We start from the raw sequence: 16,721 nt of genomic DNA on the forward strand, positions 1-16,721 counted from the left end.
ATGCAGTGGCAGAGGGTGCAGCTTCACTTATTACTGTGCCCCCCGTCTGTGGGGCTTCCAAATTGGGAGACTTTAGTGGGAAATTGGTCTAGGGTAAAGCACCTCCTAGAGGGGTGGGGCCTTCCCCAGAACTGGGGAAGAGTGGAGACACTGAAAGCTGCAGAATTAGCCCTCCATGAGACAGAAGACTAATTAGAGGCCCTGAGTAGCCATGTAGCAGCTGGCATTATAGGGTCTCTCTTCCTTGAGGTAGTGGAAAATGGTATCCGGGAGAGAGGGACTTAGGCAGGAGACACACTTCATCATCGCTTGGAGGAGCTGGGCAATAACAAGAGAGACAGTTATTGAAAAGACAGGTAATGATCCTGGAAGATTCCTTAGCAGCAGCAAGTGGGGAGGTGGCAGGAGAAGCTGTGCTGCAGGAAGGAAGCTTTGGGGGAGGGGGGAAAGGGTGGTGCCTTCAGCCCCGGAGATGGTGGAGGGAGAAGAGGAGGAGGCGGGACCGTGGGCCCATCTGCTGCCTAGGCCACCAACCCGAGGTACCAGCCTTCCCTGTATTAAAGGCCTGCCCGGCTGTAATTAAGAAAATAATGGAACAACCGCAGGCTTCTCGGGGAGGAGCTGCCCCTTCCCCAGGTTGTGGAGCGCGCTCCATACTCCATCTCTTCACCCAGGGTGAGCATGCCTTATAGGCAGAAGCCATCGGAATCTGCCTACATGGCTTCTAAGTCTCTGGGATATGGGGGTGGAAAACATTGTTCTGTCGGTATTGAGATGAATAGAATGGCTTCCCTGACGACTCACCCTTCCCAACAGCAGCTGTTGCAAAAGGCCCATCACGCCTTAGGGAATCAGACACTTCTGGACTGGCTGACAGCTGCCATTAGGGCAGTTTGGCCTAATCAGGGTGATTTACCATTTACTCACAGTTGGTAAACGTATGTAGATCTCCAACAGGTATTGCAGGAATTCGACATGAAAAATACCATCTATAATATGGACCCCCAAGGGCCCCGATGAGTTGTTGTTCACTGTAGAAGTGAGAAATAGAGTGCTGCATACAGCTACCACATCTCTGGGCCCCTAGTGACCACTCTTGCCCCCCACATAGGATGACCCATAAGTGAGGCTACTCGTACTTTAGCAGATCTGGGGGAGGCTGAAACAATAAGGGCACGGAAGGAAGTATGGGCTATGACTGAAAGGGGAGGTGCAAAAGGCCCTGTGAAGGTCTCGGGGACCCAGATGTGGGTTGATTTGATAAAGGCTGGGGTAGTGAAAGAAAAACTTGATGGGCAGCGCTACAGGATATTGTTAGAACTGTGGCACCAATTAAAGCCAGAGCAGCAGTTCCAGCCGCTGAGGTCCAGGACACAGAAACCCGAGTCAAGCCTCACGCCCAGCCTGTGTCCCTGCAAAACTTCCTTGGGGTCAGTACTCAGGATTCACCTGGGCTCTCACCCCCACAGGAGAACGATTGGGCATCACGGTTCGACTGGAGGAGGTGTCAAGGTCCCCACCTTGGATATGGTGGGGACCAGAGGCCACATGTATTATTAGCAATCCATTGGCTCCCTGTGAATGTATGTGCCCTGGTGCTGGTGGACACAGGAGCTGAGTGTTCTCTGATTTAGTTTCCTGGGACCCCTGCTGTGATAGAAGGCTGTGGGGATAAGGCAATTAGAGTGAGGAAAGCCCAAATCCCACTGGGAATATGGCATTTACCCCCAATATAAATTGGAGAAACTCTACAGGAGTTGGAGAAGGTGGGCATCGTAAAGCCCACTCATAGTCCTTTTAATTTCCCAGTGTGGCCAGTGAAAAAGCCAGATGGCTCCTGGTGCATGACTGTGGACTACAGGGAATTGAATAAAGTCACACCCCCTTTGCATGCTGCTGTCCCCTCTATAGAAGCCCTTATGGACACCCTCAGCTATGAGCTGGGAACGTATCACTATGTAGTAGACCTTGCTAATGCTTTCTTCTCTACTGACATAGCACAGAAAAGTCAGGAACAGTTTACCTTCATGTGAGAAGGCCAGCAGTTTGTAATTAATAAACGGGTTTTAAACTTTATTTCTCCCTTTACTAATTTTGGTTTTAGAGGTATTTTGCCCTGGAATTTCCTCTCCTCGGATTTAGAAATGTATTCACATTTGCTTTAATCTGTTTTGTAGCCTCCTCCACAATATATCTAAGGAATGTTTCATTTTTTTAGCAGTTGTAATTTTGATTGTTTTTATGGTTAACAGATTGCTTTTTAAATACAAGCATATAAGAAAGCAAATGATACATTTCTCCATGATGGCTCTAAGAGTTGCATCTTCATTTTCTGCTTCAAACTATAATTTTTTCCCCATTATAAATCCATCAAAGAACTGTCTTTTACTTTCTCATCTTTGACATAGGTTAAGTTCTCTAGAAATAGATCATTTCAAACTACCAGTTAGTTTTGTCATTATAAAAATAAAGTTCTTAGCTTTTATATGAACATGTCTATTGATTTTACAAACATTCTTAACAATTGTAACATAGTGAATATGACTTACTACAGCAGGGAATATGGGAATTTCTTGGAGAAAAAAAACTTTAGGAGGGAAATTTTGACATGACCTCTTAAAATAATTGTCTCTGAGAAAATAATGGTACCTTTGTTACTTCTGTTGCCTGCATACCTGTAGAACGGGATGTCAACATTCTCTATGGGAATTATCAAAGATGAGCCACTATCATTTTCATTTCTTTCTCTAGATGCAGATGGCGCTAGCATCCAACTGTGCCGTACATAGTAGAGAACTGAATAGATTCTCGCTAAGGGAGAAGCATTTAAAGTCATTGCTTTGCTATATATACTTAACTTTCTCCACTGCCCAACTCATGTATATTCTTAACACTTAGATTTTTTAAGTTGTACTCATTCTACCTTTCTGGATACTCTACTCACCTATATTCTATCCTTCTGAAAATAGATTTTAAATGTGTGCATATTTAATCATCCCCTATATATTTTAGCTGATTCTTTTTTTTTTTAAACAGAGAACCATTGGATTTACCTTAAAATTCATCATGGGAACATCTCTTATTACAAAAAAACTTTTTTTACTGCTTTTCTTGTTCCTCTCATTCCTAAGATGATAATCAACAGAAATGCTCTTTTTATGTTGTTGGTCAGCATTACATTTCCACATTTGTGTATGTTAATGTATTCCAAGGGTTCAAATCACTGAAGCAGGTGTGCCTGTCAGTGTTTGAACTCACCTTGGGTACTTCTAATCAATCACATGGAAGCTTATATTCGTAGAGACATTGCATAAACATAATTATTAGCATGAAAACTTACACAGTAAATCAATGCACTGCCCACTAAATGTAAATGAAGAAGCCTAAGGTGAAAAAAAAATTTTTTTCAACATGTTCTCCAAGATTTGGGGGAAAGTTTTGAGAACAGTCTATTAAAATGACTAGTTTTGTTACGTTACATTGTTATACTTGAAGAAAAAAAGGCCTGCTGTTTGGTTCAATAAACACTTGAGTGCCTGTTATATTCCAGGCACCATGTTGGGCATTTGAAGGACAAAGAAAGTTAAAAGTCCCTGTCTTGGAAAATGTCCGGTGGCAAAGCCAGAAAAGGATAATTGTTGCATAATAAAAATGAAAGTTACGCCAGGGCACTAGGATAGCACATTCTCAATATTGCTCATATGAGGTAGAAATTGGCAGGAGAAGTTGGAAAGGTTGCAGGAGACTGGTAACAGAGGGCCGTACATACCTTCCTAAGTAACTTGAACCTAGTTTATACACCTATGCCAACGTGTATAGCATGATCAGATTTGGAATCTATATAAATCATTGGTTAAAGAATAGATAACAGATTTAAGGGGGGGGCAAAGATTGGAATCATAAGCACAGAGTTTAAACTAACAGAGAAGGGAAAAATCGGGGAAATATTTAGAAGATAAAATTACAGGACTTCTTAGAGTAAGAACAAGAAATTTAGTACGACTCCTGTGTGTGTGTGTGTGTGTGTGTGTGTGTGTGACTGGACAACAATACCATTAATTGTAAAAATTCTAAGAATTGTAGTAAAAATTTTGAGGTGTGTTGGGAGAGGGAGGGGATGATTTCAATCTGAAACTCAGGAAAATACCCAGAGATGGAGACTTGGGAATGATCAGCATCCAGTGACTTTGCACTGGAAAAGTTAGAATAATGATTCTGTATTAAATCACCCAAGTGGGAGAAAGAGCATTGGACCAACGATGGAATTTGGGGGAATAATCATTTAAGGGGTGAAGGAGCAGGGTCACAGAAGTCAGGAAAACCAGAACAGTAGCATGGAAGTCCAGGTTCCATAAAGCAGTAGTTTCTTGACCTTTCATCAAGAGCAATGTGGTACTACTGTTACCCCTTTTCACGCAGGGAGACTGAAGCCCAGGCTGACTGAGCAGACTGCCCACAATCCGTGTAGCGAGTAAGCAGGAGAGCTGGCATCAAACCTGGGCCATCTGGCTCCAAAGCTTAGTAATCAACAACTTCAGATGCTACAGAGATTTATCAACCTAGGGCTTAAAAATACCCATCACATCTCATAACCCTGTCAAAAGCACTTTCAAAATAAATATTGAAGCTACTTTTTTGGAAAAGAATGATAGGAAGTTTAGACTAGTTCCAGAAGCTTCACTGAGAAGGGAGAGGTTCTGAAAGGTTGCAAAAAGCCAAGGAAATTTTCAAGAAAGTGTAGTAATTGAATATCTTTAAGAACCCAAAAATATCAACTGCAGAACTCTTTAAGAAGTCAAAGCAAACCTACCTAGCATTCACTGTATCTTCATGGGAATTTTTATAAGGCATTATGAGGTGGTTGAGATAAATCAGATTTTCTTGGGAAAAGGTTTGAAAAGTACTATTAGTTCCTCAGAGCAGATAGTTTTACTCCCAGTTATACACACCTTCCAGCTATGTCAATATCTCTAATGTTGCCTAAGATTACCTGCCTCAGAATCCTTTCTCACTAGAGACCAGTTGGGTGGTGGAGACAATCTCAAGAAGTCACCTACACTAATACGAAACTACAGACAAACTTGCTTCATACTAATACTCATTATCAGAAATTAATGAAAAAAAAACTCTAATGAAAGAAGCAGAAAATAAATCCTAACCTAAAGGTTTGAGGGAGGGCTATTGTAATCTTTTTTTGATGATGATAAAATAAAACAGTTTTAAATATCACAGAGCTGTCTCTTCAGTTAACTTCTTTCCCAGCGATTTAAGTGCTTTCTATGGAAAAACAAAAGTAATCAAAAAGCACATTTCCCCTAGAAACATTAACTCTAACACACTAGAGCAAGGATATGTGTACCCATGTGTAACTCTGGGGAAAGGAAATCCCAGGGCAAAATACCTCTAAAACTGAAATCAGTCAAAGGGAGAAATAGAGTTTAAAACCCATTTATTGCTTACAAGCTGCAGTCTGGGGCCATCTCTTTCCTGCTCCAGCAGAAGCAAGCAAGCTAACCCCCAACCTCTCAGGTTCATATAAGCCCTCATTTGCCCAGGTAATAACCCACTGATATGGACATAAACTACCTCTCTCTACCCCCTGAGGAATGACTGTTGATATGCAGATGCACTAAAGCCAGGTGAGATATTCTGGAAATATTACAATTTTACCCATATCATGTTAAAATTCAAAAGCAGTTGATGGATGCAATAAAAACTGGTCTATGGTTCATTTAGAGCGCCAGAAGGCAGGTGATTGGGATTCACAACTCTGGTATATTAGCTATGTGACCTTGAACAAGTTATTTAGCCTAGCTAAACCAGAATCTTCCAATCTGTAAAATAAGGGTAGTCATTCCCACTCTCACAGAATAGCTGTGCAGGGTAAGAGTGATAATATGTGTGGAATATCGTTCAGCCATAAAAAAGAAAGAAATCCCGCCATTTGTGACAACATGGATGGACTTAGAGGGTATTATGCTAATGAAATAAGCCAGGTGGAGAAAGACAAATACCATGTGATTTCACTTATTTGTGGAATCTAAAAACGAAACAAAAAAAATGAATAAAATAGCAATAGACGCATAGACACTGAGAAGTGACTGGTGGGTACCATGGGGGAAGGGTTGGTGTGGGTGGGTAGGAAGGGTGAGGGGGATAAAGGGACACAAACATTTTCAATCATAATATAAATTGGTCACAGGGATGGAAGTGCAACATGGAGAATATAGCCAATGATTCTGTAACATCTTCCTATGTTGACATATAGTAACCACACTACTGGGGGTGAGGATTTTAATAATGTGGGTAATTGGTGAACCACTGCTGTATACATGAAACCAATATAAGATTGTTTATCAACAATACTTCAAAAAAAAAAAGTGATAATCTATGTAAAAGGCCTACCCCAGTGTGTGGTATATAATATACACTCAATGTTTAGCTAGTATCCATACAGAGGTAATTAATACTCAGGAACACCTTAAATAGAACCTTTCCTCCCTTCCTGGTTCAAGTTTGGAACAAATGTTGCAGAGAAGTACATAGCATTCAGTTCTTACTACAACTTCAAAACTGCCTAAAATATCCTGATTGCCTCCACACACAGAACCCTTTTGTTTTTTTATTCTACCTTTTGTCTAGTATGAGAATCTTTTCCAATGTATCTAGTCTGTGTGTAGCACCCTTTTGTTTTTTTATTCTACTTTTTGTCTAGTATGAGAATCTTTTCCAATGTATCTAGTCTGTGTGTAGCACCCTTTTGTTTTTTTATTCTACTTTTTGTCTAGTATGAGAATCTTTTCCAATGTATCTAGTCTGTGTGTAGCACAGAGCAGCTTTGTAATACCGTTGCCAAGGACAACAAAGGGAGTTGATAGGAGACTCGTGGCTCATTGGCTCATGACACAATTCTTTCTGTATTTCCTTCAAACACTCCCTCTAGATGGGCCCTTTTTTTTCTCATCAAAAACGATGTAAAATAAGGTAGAAGGTTGCCTGTGATTTAACGTAGTGTTTTCCAGAATGGAATGAGAATGCACAAAGTAATTGCAAGGGATATGCTTTGTAGATGGATTGCTGTAAGCAAGGAAATAAATTTTCAGTCTTCATCTTCCACAAGTTGTCATTCCCAAAACGAGCTGAGAAATAAACTTTTCCCACTCTATGAAAGGAAGGAAGGAAGGAAGGAAGGAAGGAAGGAAGGAAGGAAGGAAGGAAGGAAGGAAGGAAGGAAGAAGGAAGGAGGGAGGGAGGGAGGGAGGGAGGGAGGGAGGGAGGGAGGGAGGGAGGGAGGGAGGGAGGGAGGGAAGGAGGGAGGAAGGAAGGGAGGAGGGAGGGAGGAGGGAGGGAGGGAGAAAGAGAAGGGAGGAAGGGAGGAGGGAGGGAGGGAGAAAGAGAAGGGAGGAAGGGAGGAGGAGGAGGGAGAAAGAGAAGGGAGGAAGGGAGGAGGGAGGGAGGGAGAAAGAGAAGGGAGGAAGGGAGGAGGGAGGGAGGGAGAAAGAGAAGGGAGGAAGGGAGGAGGGAGGGAGGGAGAAAGAGAAGGGAGGAAGGGAGGAGGGAGGGAGGGAGAAAGAGAAAGGAAAAAGCCCAAAATGCCTTCCACATCTTCCTCTTGTGAATTGCCCCAGGGTGTAAACCCCTCTGGGGGCCAAACATAGAGACTATTCAAAAACTGGTTCTTAGACGCCTCTTATAACAATCTATTCAAAGCATTCTAGCCCCTTAAATCCCTTTATACTTCCTTCCCTTAAGGATCAAGTGGTCTGTCTAGGGATATTTTGAGTTCAGAGCAATCAAAAGAATAATGATTAGTTATATGGGTTCTTTTAAATATAAACAGACTTACAAAAACCAAATCTAATAAGGAATATTGCCAAAATTCTTGGATAAAAATGTTAAATGACTTCTTTCAGATTCAGGAGTCTTTATGCAGTAAGGTAATTAGAACCTATTTTGTCAAATCATGTCATGCAATATTTATTCTGATCACAGTCAGTGTTCATTTCACTTTACAGCAAACACACTTGTTTAAATTTATAAGACATTTTTGTATATAAACTTAAAAATGTGCGTGAGCAGAAAGGCTTAAAGACCACTAATTGGTAAATGTCATCAGGTATGTCTGAGGAATATTTCACTACTAATGCATCATCTTAGACCAGAGAGAGCTCTCTCTATATTGTATACCAGCAAGCCATGTTTTGAGAATGCCATCTCTTCTATCGTGAGAGTTCAAAGAACACCACCTTTGGAGTCGTTTTAGCTATAGGAAAAATAACATGATGGTTTGAGGTACTGAAAAGAGAACTATATTAGGAGCTTCTGATCTCAGTTCTGCTAATAACTAATTCTGTGATTTTTTCTGTTTCATTAAGTGATTGTTAAAAGCGTGACTAAGCATTCTTTTGTAGTCATTCCTTAGGCATTTGCTACAAGGGTGCGTTTGTCAATCTCATTCACCTTGCCTCAAATTATTCCCCTGTGACACAGACCCTAAGGAGGAGCCACACCATTCTTTTATTAGCACTAGGACTAGTATCTAATTTTCAACAGGTAATACATGGCTCAAAATTCAAAATGTAGAAAAAAGTTACTCACTGATATCTCCTCACTTGTCCCTCAGCCACACAGTTCCCCTTTCAGTGACATCTAATTTGCTGGGAGTGGGGCATCCTTTTTCAGATATATTTTAAAACATAAAGAGAATAAATATATTCATTCTTTTCCCCCACTTGTACACAAATGAAGATATGTAATTCTTACTCTTTTATACCTTAATTTTTAATTAAAATTTACAATAGTCCCAACTTATCTGGAGGAATATGTTCCAAGACCCCCAGTGGATGCCTGAAACTGATAGTACTGAACCCTATAGATTCTGTGTTTTCCTATATATGTACACCTATGATAAAGTTTTATTCATAAACTAGACACAGTAAGAGATAAACGATAATAAAATAGAACAATTACAACAACATACTTTAATAAAAGTTATGTGAACTTTTGGTATCTCTCAAAATATCTTATTGTGCTGTACTCCCTCTTCTTGTGATGACGTGAGAGTATTAATTACCTGTGTGATGAGAGGAAGTGAGGTGAGTGGCGGAGGCATTGGGATGTAGCGTTAGGCGACCACTGACCTGATGTTGATTCCTTGGGAGGACCGTCTGCTTCAGGACCGCACTGACTGAGGGTAACAAACTGCAGAAAGCAAAACCAAGGATAAGCGGGTGGACTACCATATTTTGAAGACTTTTCCATATCAATTCATAAAGCGTTTCTTCTCTCTTTTTTCTTTTTGACATCTGCATGGTATTACATTGTATGGATGTAACCATTTATTTAACCAGGGCTTTATTAATGGATACTGGATTATTTCCAGTTGTTTTCTATCTTCAACATACTGTAGTGAAAAACTATATTTACTTTGTAATTCTCTTATGTCTAAGTATATCTTGGAAGATCACAAGATCCTGGAGACATACTGCTGGGATTCGAAGCCTGACCCCAACACTTACTGGCTGTGTGCCCTTGGGCCTATTGCTTAACTTCTCTGTGCCTCAAGTTTCTCATCACTAAGAACTCAAATTAGTGCAGAGTTTCAGGGAATTGCCCTACGTAAGCTGCTTAGAACAGTGCCCAGCATACAGTAAACGCTGTAATAGTTGCTGCTATTGCTGGTATTGTTATCATCATCATCATCTTTAGGATAAATTCCCAGACGTGGAGTTACTAGGTCAAAAAGAAATTACATTTCTAATTGTCACAGGTGTTGTCAAAATGGTCTTCATCAAGGTTCTACAAATTTACATTCCCAACCGTGATGTAAGAGCGTGTTTATTTTCTCACACTTGTGACAAAAAAGTATTTAAAATTTTTGAGTACAAGTGAAACTGTTATCACAGGGTAGTTTTAAATTATATTTCTTATTAGTGAGGAAGGTAACATGTTTCATGAGTCCTTTGGATTTCTTTTCATAGGAATTATCTGTTCAATTCCTTTGCCCATTTTATTTGAAACCAGGATATTGAATTTTTTTTTAGCAAATTGTAACTCTATATATTAGGTAAATTAGCTCTGGGTTAGTGGTATGACTTGTAATTAATCTAAAATATTTTTTGCTTATCTTTTGACTTAGCTTTTGGAGGGGTGAGCCACTCAAACTTTTAAAAAATTTTTTATAAAGCTCATTTTATCAATCTTCTCTTTTATGGCTTCTGGAGACTCTGTCATAGCTAGAAAAACTTTCCTTATCAAAGATAATAACTTAAAATAATCATCCCATAGTTTATAATACAATTTCTCCCCCATTTAAATCTTTCATTTGGAAATTATCATGGTGTAAGTCTTGCTCTATAAATCCAAATTTAAGATGACCACCCAGTTGTTTTAAATTATTTTATTGGATTATTTCTCTGAAGTGATATGACACACCCACTTTATCATATACTTAATTACCATACTGCTTCTCCTATCTCTGAACCTGCTATCGTACTTCTATTGAGTCATACCCTTGCAATAGATTGTTATACCTTAGTTTTTAATGTCCGACAGAGCTCGACTACTCACTCATTATTCTACAATTCATGTTTGTCCCTCTATGAACTTTAAAATCAATTTGCTAATTAAAAAAATAAAATTCCTCTTCATGGTTTTTTGGGATCACAGTAAGAAATTCAAAGGTTCACTTGAAGAAAACTAAAATCTCATTCTGTTTTCTTCCTGTCCAAGAATTTAGTGCCTTTGCATTCATTTCAATCTTCTCTTGTGCCTCTCAAAAACATACTGAAGTTTAGCTTGCTTCTTAAAAAATTTATTCCTTGATATCTTAACTATTTTTGTCATTTATATATGAAGACTCTTATCTTCTGATTCCTGTCTGTATTGATGAAAACTACTTCTATTAATTTAATACCCAACTGCGTGATTTTTCTTTTTGTTTTTAGTCAGTTCTCTTGGGTTTCTAAGTATAAAGTCATATAGTAATAATTATTTTACCTGCTTCTAAATATACCCCTATTTTCTTTTTTTTTATCTCTTTGTATTACATAATACTTCAATACACTATTCAATAATAGTGATGAGAGGCTTTCTTATCTTAAACAAGTTTAGAATAAATGCTCAGTGTTTCCTCACTAAGTATCATGCTGGCTTGAGCATTGAGAGAGATCAGATTCAATCATTTCTCATCTATTTTTATTTTTAAGGATTTTAAAATCAAAATGTGTTTTGAAATTTATCAAATGTTTATTTAGCATTAAGATGATATAATTTTACTCTTTAGATTTAACAATCACATAGTCCTAAATGAATATTGAACAATTCTTAAATTCCTAATATGAACTGTCATATTTTGTATCATACTTGTAATATTTCAAGTTTGCCTTGATATTCATAAATGAGATTATTCCAGTTTTCTTATTTGGGGAAATTCTTATTGCTTTTGGTATCAATATTATATTTGCTTTTTAAAAAAAGATTTTAGGGTTTTTTTTCTTGTATTCCAAAACAATGTAAGTTACACTGAAATCATCTATACTTGAAGATTCTGGTGGTTACCATGGGTGAGAGGTTGGGGTGGGTGGGTTGGGAGGTTGCGGGAGATAAAGGGGCACAAAAATTCTCAATCCTAATGTCGGTTGGTCATGGGGATGGTAGTACAGCACAGAGAATATAGCCAGTGATTCTGTAACATTTTCCTATGTGGACAGATAGTAGCTATGCTAGTGAGGGTGAGGATTTAATAATGTGGGTAACTGTTGAACCACTGTCTTGTATACTTGAAACTAATATAAGATTCTATATCAATGCTACCTCAATAAAAAAAATAAGTTTCTAGTAGTACCATCTGAATCTGATGATAACTTTGGACAGTAACTCTTCACAAACCCCATTAATTCTTAAACCAGTTTTTGAGATTATATTTTCCTGGAAAATTATTCATTTTAACTTGGTTTTCTTTTTTTTTCTTTCTTTTTTTGGGGGGGACTGTTCTAGATTTGAACAAAGTAGCCATTTATTTTTATTCTTTCTGGCCTATTAATGTATTCAGGTATTTATGATCTTAACTTTTCCCCTGGACAGTGATTAATACTGAATTCTGTAGGTAGTGTACACAGTGTTTTCATGATCATTTTTATATATTCTTCAATTTCTTCTCTGATTCAAGAGTTAGTTGAAAGATTTTGATGATTGAGGCTTTGTTTTAATTCTACATTTTAAAGGCTTCATTTTTCAGGTTTTACCATTAAATTCTAATTTTATAGTATCACAATACAGTTTTATCTGAATAATTTCCAAATTTTTAAAATTTACTGATGTTTTCATTGTGACCTGACATATGGTCAATGATTGTCGATGTTTCATTGAAGAAGATGGAACAGGAGATGTTTTCAGAGGACAGAGTTCAGTATGTATATGTATCAATTTTTAATATTGTGGTTTAGACTACAGACTCTGAAGCTAGACTGACAGCACCCAAATCCCAGATTCACTACTGAGATCTTAGGCAAATTACTTCATTTTTCTGTGCCTCAGTTTCCTCATCTGTAAGATAGCTATGATGATAACATCTACTTCTTAGGGTTGTGGTGAGGATTAAATGCATTAACATGTGCAAAGCATTTAGAACAGTGTCTGGAATGAAATAAGCACCATATATGTATCAGCTGTTATAATTAAATTTATCTTGTTATTTAGTTTCTCTAAAGCAATACTGTCCAAATGAAATATAATACAAATTGCATGTGCAATTTAAAATTTCATGGTAGCTATCTTAAGTGAAAAAAAGCTAAAATTACTTTCAACAATGTATTTTATTTAACCCATTACATCACTGCAACATATAATCAATATACAAAATCTCTTATGACATATTTTGCCTGCTTTATTATGTACTGCCAAATCTGGCCTATTTTGTATCTACAGCACACTTCAGCACACAGCACACTATCTTGTTCCTTGTGTTGCCAACAGAGGTTTAAAGATAACGCACTTGTCACATTTCAAGTGCTCAACAGCCACATGTGACTAATGGCTGCCACGCTGGGCAACACAAGTCTTGCACCTTATTTTTTGTATACTTGTTATATGACCTGAGTAAGGTGAAAACAAATGTCTGATTATTTTGGGTTGTGTTTTCTATTTGTATAACTTTTGAAAGTCATATAGGGTCTCTCTGTTTTGGTTTTTGTATCTATTCTATCATTTGGAGAGATTTAGATCTGTTCCAGTGCTTACTTTTATAACTATGTAGAATTCCCTTCATCTTATATTTCCTTAGAGTTAGAGAGATATGTCATCCAAAACCTAAAATAGGGCAAAGATGGCTGCATGTCCTACAGGGCCATTCTAGAGCAGTGCCTAACAAACCTTCCTTGGGGTCTTCTGACATTCCAGAGCGGCACCCAGCTAGTATCATCACCAGCCCCACCTGGAAACTAGTTAGAAATGCAGGTTCTCAGGCCCCACCCCAGACCTACAGAATTAGAGCCTTTGTGGATGCGGTCCAGCAATCTGTGTTTCAGCAAGACCTCTGGGTGAGACCGATGCACAGGCAACGGTCCCAGACCAAAGCGGTTTTGCCCATAGAAGACATCTGGAAATGTCTGGAGACATTTTTGATTATCACGACTTAAGGGGGAGATAGAGTACTATTAGCATCTGGTGGCCTACCGATGCATCGGACAGCCCACCTCTTCCCAACAAAAAATTTTCCAGACCCAGATGTCAGTAGTACAGAAGTTGAGAAATTCCTTTCTAGGGGAATACAACTTGGTTTGATATACTATTTATTATGGATTAGGGCCCAGATGCTAACTTGAAGAAAACTTGATAAGCTGCAAATTATTTTTATCTGGTAGAGATGCAAATTATTTCTGTAGAGACCTTAGCCCAAAGTTATGAGTTACAGCTTAATTGCCCAGTTGTATTAGTTATCTATTACAACTCAGTAACTTAATTTAACAAGCATTTATTACTACCACGGTTTCTGTGGATCAGGAATCCATTTAGTGACTTTGATTCTTGGAGAAACGATTGTCGTATGATCTGTAACACTGTTGCTGGGTACAGGGGAGAGGTCTTGTGACAATTGTTTAACTGTCCTTTTTTTTTTTCTTTACTATGCCCTTGTTTTTTGTTTTTGTCTTCACTATTTTACTTATGTGCTTTTATCCAAAATTTGAAGTTCACATAGGGAAGGAGACAAGACCTTGACCAGGCCAGGTGAAATTTGTCTTAAAATTTTCGGTTTTACGTGGAAGTTCAGTTAGCAAAGGCTGATTGGCAAGGATTGGCAACTGTGGGGTTTTTGTTTTTTTCTATCACAAAACTCCCTAGCACTCTGCTAACATAGAAACAGACGGTCTCTTGCAAATATTCCTTCTGTGTGCTCCACTTTTTCTACTTCTCAGAATCAAACCAGGTCCAGGAAGCTCCCACGACTGGCTGGTCTATCTGTTCCTTCTGTTGTCAACAGAGGCTTAAAAATCCACACTTGAGCATATGCTCCGCGTGTGCTGGAGGGGCATTTGATGCTACCTGTCTGTACTGCAGCCAGAGTCCCTCTCTGCGGCGGCGGCTGCTTCCACGTCCTCCCGCAAGCCTCTGATCAATCTCCCGTGCTTCTGGCCATGGCTCCCTGCTGTGCCGAAGAGCTCAGATCTCTCCTAGTTTCTCTGCAAATGGAACTTATTTTTTGTTTTTGTTCTCGTTGTTTTTTAAAATTATTTCCACTAAGAGAAGTCATTATTTTCTCCAAACTTTTGTTTTACAACTTCAGACCTTAAGAAAAGCTTACGAAACAGTACAGTGAATATCCATATTCCCTTTATCTAGATTTGGCAACTGTTAACATCTCGCTACATTTACTTAATCTCCTTACACAAAATCTTTTCCTTTTTTTTTTTTTTTACTGACCCATTTGGAAGTAAATTGCAGATATTGATACTTTATAACCCTAACTACTTCCGCAGGCATCTCCTAAAAATAAAGACAGTCTATATGACCGTAATGATTACCACACTAAAGTGAATTAAAATTCATTCACAATATGTCATTTAATATGTACAGTAGTCTCCCCTTATCACCAGGGATACATTTCAAGATCCCCAGTGGCTGCCTGAAACTGAGGATAGTACCGTACCCCTTATAGACACTGTTTTTTCCTATACATTCATACCTAGGATAAAGTTTAATTTATAAGTTAGGCACAGTAAGAGATTAACAGTAACTAATAATAGAACAATTATAACAATATACTGTAATAAAAATGATGTGAATGTGGTCTCTCCCTGAAAATATCTTACTGTTCTGTACTCACCCTTCTTGTGATGACATGAGATGTTAAAATGCCTACATGCTGAGAGGAACTGAGGTGAACAGTGCAGGAACTTTGACGTAGAGTTAGATTACTACTGACCTTCTGATGATCATCAGAAAGAGGATCATCTGCTTCTGGAGGTGGGTGACGGCAGGTAACTGAGACTGGGAAAAGCGAAACTGTGGATAGAAGGGACTCCTGTAGTCCACATTTAAATTTCTCCAATTGCCCTCGCCAGAGAATTCTTTCTTTAAAGTTTTGCATCCAGAATGCAATCAAGGCACAACATTGCATGTGGTTGTGTTTCATTTGGTTAATGTGTTTCACTTGATCCACAACTGCTTCTCCCTCCTTTTTCTGTTTTTATGACATTTTATTTTTGAAGTGTTCAGGCCAGCTGCCTTCTAGAGTGCACTCAAGTGATGCTTTCCTTACGGTATTATGTATAACTACAAGTCACTTTGACTCTGAATAGATGTGAATTTCAACATGCCACTAACATTTTAAAAAGAAAACATTTTTGTTTGAGGTCTGAGTACTTCCTAGACTTCAGCAAGCAAGTTTTGGATAGAGCATGGAGGAAGCTATTTCCTGATGAATCTTAAAATTCCAAGTATTCCAAGTACATTTGACCCTCTAACAAAGTGGAGGCTAAGCACCGATGCCCCCATCCCCCAGCAGCGGGAAAATGTTGCATATACCTTCTGACTTCCCCAGAACTTGACTACAAATAACCAGAAGCCTTACCAATAACATAAACAGTCGATTAACAGATATTTTATATATGCATTATATACTGTATTCTTACAATAAAGCTAGAGAAAATATTTTTCCAAACTGCTACAAATCTCAAAAAAATTTCCCAACATATTTATTGAAAAATATCTGCATATAAGCAGATCTGCATTGTTCAAACCTGTGCTGATCAAGGGTCAGCTGTAGTTTCCTATCATTACCACCTTCAGTAGTTGTAAAATACATTCTGGTTGTCAAACGGCCTACTTCTAATTTTAAAAGTTAATTTTTGTTTTCCTCTGTCTCCCCATAGTAAACTCTTTTTAGAGCCAGCGTCTTGATCATATTTATGCTTTGACCTATTTTTCTCTAAACTCATTTATATTTTATCCATTTGGTTTTGTAACCTTGCCTACCAATTTTCAAATGGAGTGAGAAGAGCCAATGTCAAAAGACAGATGAGAACTAACCCTACACACACATTGTGCCAGGAATAAAAAAAAAACCCTTTTGAATATTTTTGATTTCTACCTCTTTGTTTAACTAACTCTTTTTTGACACACAATTTAGTTAAAGGTGGGGCTTAGGGCCTCCAAAGTACACAGCCATGAAAAACATGTCATCTGCAATCTTGACCATTTTAGAGAAGAACACTGCTTGATTG

Source organism: Manis pentadactyla, chromosome 2 (assembly GCF_030020395.1).
Source record: "Manis pentadactyla isolate mManPen7 chromosome 2, mManPen7.hap1, whole genome shotgun sequence".
Lineage (NCBI taxonomy): Eukaryota > Metazoa > Chordata > Mammalia > Pholidota > Manidae > Manis > Manis pentadactyla.